This window comes from Asterias rubens, chromosome 5, assembly GCF_902459465.1.
Source record: "Asterias rubens chromosome 5, eAstRub1.3, whole genome shotgun sequence".
NCBI classification, from domain to species: Eukaryota; Metazoa; Echinodermata; class Asteroidea; order Forcipulatida; family Asteriidae; genus Asterias; species Asterias rubens.
In genome coordinates this window covers 16806684-16810885 of record NC_047066.1, presented here as the reverse complement: position 1 = coordinate 16810885, position 4202 = coordinate 16806684, and the positions used below count along the sequence as shown (strand labels likewise).

The window sequence follows — 4202 nt, the reverse complement described above, 5'->3', positions numbered from 1 at the left end:
TGTGATGAAAACAAACTCTGCTCACATCACATTCAATGATTTGTTGACATAAGTAATGTGCAAAAAAAAAAATAATAATAAGTTTAAGTATTGACATGTGTTAATTTAGGAATAAGAATCTACTTGTTGACAACGGGAAATATTGCCATTTGTTAAACCTGTTTTGCATAAATCATGTGTAAATGAAAGTTGAAACTATCTGGAAATATACCCCTGATTTTACAAACACAGTAACCAGGTAGTGTTACTCTATTTCCAGTACCATTCTGACATGACACATGTTGTCTGTGAAGGCTGGCTGGGTGGCAAAGTCATTTGTTGTGTACATCATGCTGCTCTGGTGTACATGTCATTCCTGTGATGTCGTGCCAACTCTAATGGTGGTCCAGAACAAGGTGCCTCAAGATCTTTTCAAATATAAACACAAAAATTTTTGCAACAATTAACAAAATAAAAATTGGTTATTTGTACATGTATATGGAATATAAAACCCATGCACTTGATGTTGATTCATTAAAGTGACATTTTAGCAAATACTACCTCCCTGCAGCCGATTTCACGAAACTTTACGCAACTGCGTGAGTCCACTTGCGCAATTTTAATGGCGCAAGTTGCTCCATAAACGTTGCACAAGTGGACTTACGCAGTTGCGTAAAGTTTCGTGAAATCGGCTGCTGGTCAAAGACATGATGTTATTAGGATGTGGCTGTTCAGTGTGAAGTATTTTGGTAATGCAACGTTGGCGAAGGAGGCTGTTTACAAGTAACTACAATCAATGAAAGCTTAAATTTGTGTTTCCTTATTAAATGTTTGTTTACACATTTACTTTGTTTCCTTTTTTTTTGGGGGGGGGACACAGATCAAAATATCATGTAACAAAACTGGACTGCTTTGACAGTACATGTGTATATTGTTATACATGCACATGCCATTGACAGTATGAAATAATCAGTCTCTTACTGCCAAGTTTGAGAAGCATTCATCCGGCCTTTGTTTGCAGCATGACCTGTCCTGTTGTGTTGGCATCTCCCTACAGTTGGTACAAACCCACCAGCTTGGCAAGAGCTTTGCGGAGGTGGATGATGTGGACTTGGAGGTGCCGGGTTTGACGAGGTCTCCAAGATGTTTACGCCAAGTCCTGGCATCTGCTCACATAGTACCTTCAACAAGAAATTGAAAACCATTGATATAACTTATTATATTAGTTCTCAAAAATTTTATTTTTTATTGTTTGACAGGTCACACTTCTTTGAAAGAATTCGGGTTGACTTGGGTACGAGTTGACTTGGGTACAATATTTTGGGTAAACTGTTAAAAATATACAAAAAACATTTCATAAATCTGTACTATTTTTAAATGTACTTCTACAATTTTTACAAAAGCCCTCCCCTTCCCAGCCAGATAAACGACTCTTTTAATTGTACTATGTAGCATCAAAGTAAATTAGGGTAAATTATGCCAAGTCATTAGTACGCTGGGCACTCGATTCGAATCCCCACCCCCATCTATGCACCGAGTGAATAGATCTACAAAATTACATGTAAACTAGTCATAGTACATGTACATTATGTACTCTCTCACAACTCAGTGCTGCGGCTGTCTCATGGCTGTGAATTTACGTGTCATGTCCACAATAATAACTAACAATAACATTGCATTGGGTATAAACAATCACGGTCCGTTCTCTCTCTCTCGTCGGCTAGTCCATGTCCCACTACATTATTCTTACCCTGATTGGCGAGGTGTCCTTTCCTTCTTTTTGGACGTGTCTTCAATCATCTCTTTGCGTAGAGCAATGAGCTGAATCTGTGTTTTTCGGCGATCCATTTTGACAGCAAAATGGTGTGTTTACATTTCACACAACGTCGTATGGTAGAGAACGGTATATTACCTCGTGTTCTTCTGGTAGGTTTGCCAGGCCATTGGCTACGGCGCCAGCCTAACTGCTGTGTGCATCGCGCATAAACGGACGATCGTTTTGACGGCTTGAAAAACGTATATATTTCGCGGGCCATGTTTCGGGGTCAGAGGTCAGTGTTTGTTTTTTTTAATTACCATTCACTAATTACAACACATTAAATGTGTTTTATTGCAAGAACAACTCTTAATAAGTATAAGGAACACCCTCAAACGTGAAATTTTGTGAAATCTGAAGGCAACGTGTTCCTTTAATCTTTGGTAGCTGTGGGCCCATGTTGACCTTTACTTACGGGTCAACCGGGAAGTAAAACCTTTTAACAAGAGCTACACAACTTTTTTGAAACCTTTTTTTCAGTTATATATTCCTTGGGCAATGAAGCACATAATCCAAGCAAAACAACAAGGAACAGCTTCGTGTTTGTTCACAAACACTTAATGTCTAGTTAGCTGTTCCGATCCAGTCGGAACAGCTATTGTTTTCGTCGAGATTTTTATTATTTTTATTATTATTATTATTATTCTTTGTTTCTCCCTTAATCCCATAGTGTTTGTACACGTTTTTGCGGCAGCCTAATCTCCTAAACCATAATACGAAAGAGTGAGTTTATTATACCAAATTGAAGCTTAGAACATAAGCTTAATTCTTATCGTAAAAAATGTAAAAAAATTTAATTAATAAGCCTTAATTAAGCTTGTGAATATTTAATTAGCAAACCTAGTTAACACCATATCTCAAAAATTAGACCGCCGATCCTGAAACTTTTTTCAGCTATACACTAGTCAGGTCCTGTTAATGTGATTTCCGACATAAAATTCTGGACGACGTCACCATGACGTCATGTAATGCACGTTTTGTGTCTGTGCACAAACACAATGGCTCTTCAAATCTATTCTTTAAACTGGTCAAAAACACAATAACTTCTAAATAATTTATTTGTTAGTTTCCTAAATATCATATTATGTGTAGAAAAATACACTGATTCTAATAAGATTTGTTTCAGTCCATAAAAGCAATCAATGTTCGTCTATTAATTAATTAATCAATTAGAATCTTGGCATCATGGGTACAACGTAGTACTTCATAAATTGGGTGCAGTCACTTTCATTGCAATGTTTAAACATCTCTATGATGGGTTGAGGACTCTTGGGGAGAGTCTGAGAAGACGATGTCGTGATGTTTGCATCTTTAATTTGTTTTTGAAAAATGGCAACTAGTAACTAATTAACCACATGACCCTCATTTGCATATTCAATCAGAAAATCTTTGCAGCACCATATCTCAAGAAGTATACAGCCGATTTTAAGACTGTTTGTTGCTAAAGACTCTTTGGGGATTGGAGATTAATTTTGAAAAATCGTGACCTCAAGTTGACCTCTACTTCCGGGTCAACCGGAAGTGGGACCATATCTCAAGAACTATACAACAGATTATAAAACTTTTTTCAGTTATAAACTCCTTAGGCATAAAATATAACTTTTGACAAACCGTGACCTCAAGTTGACCTCTAATTCCGGGTCAACCGGAAGTGGGACCATATCTCATGAAATATACAACCGATTTTCAAACTTTTTTCAGTTATAGACTCCTTGGACATTCAAGATTAGTTTGAAACACATTTGACCCCATATTGACCTTTACTTCCGGGTCGACCGGAAGTGGGCCAATATCTCAAGAAGTACAAAGCCAATGTTCAAACTTCAGTTATAGACTCTAAGGCAATAAATATTAACTTTGAAAAACTGTGACCCTATGTTGACCTCTACTTCTGGGCAACCGGAAGTGGGACTATATATCAAGATCTTCACAACCGATTGCTTAAACTTTTTCAGTTATAGACTCCTTGGCATTGCAGATTAGTCTTTGGTAGCTGTGGGCCCATTTTCACCTTTACTTGTGGGTCAACCGGGAAGTGTGACCTAATACCAAGAGCTACACAACTTTTTTGAAACTTTTTTTCCAGTTATATATTCCTTGGGCAATGAAGCACATAATCAAAGCAAAACATCACGGAACAGCTTCGTGTTTGTTCACAAACACTTAATGTCTAGTTATTCTTTGTTTCTCCCTAAATCCCATAGTGTTTGTACACGTTTTTGCGGCAGCCTAATCTCCTAAACCATAATACGAAAGAGTGAGTTTATTATACCAAATTGAAGCTTAGAACATAAGCTTAATTCTTATCGTAAAAAATGTAAAAAAATTTAATTAATAAGCCTTAATTAAGCTTGTGAATATTTAATTAGCAAACCTAGTTAACACCATATCTCAAAAATTAGACCGC

At 36.9% G+C, this 4202-nt stretch overlaps 1 long non-coding RNA gene across 1 annotated transcript; it reads right to left on the bottom strand.

Annotated features, from left to right (window-relative positions):
* Positions 1–367: 367 nt before the first annotated feature.
* On the bottom strand, positions 368–1770 carry LOC117290856. Its single transcript, XR_004519092.1, has 3 exons — positions 1730–1770; positions 961–1160; positions 368–407 (listed from the first exon to the last, which is right to left on the bottom strand). It is a non-coding gene; the product is annotated as an uncharacterized LOC117290856 (long non-coding RNA).
* Between the last annotated feature and the right edge of the window lie 2432 nt (positions 1771–4202).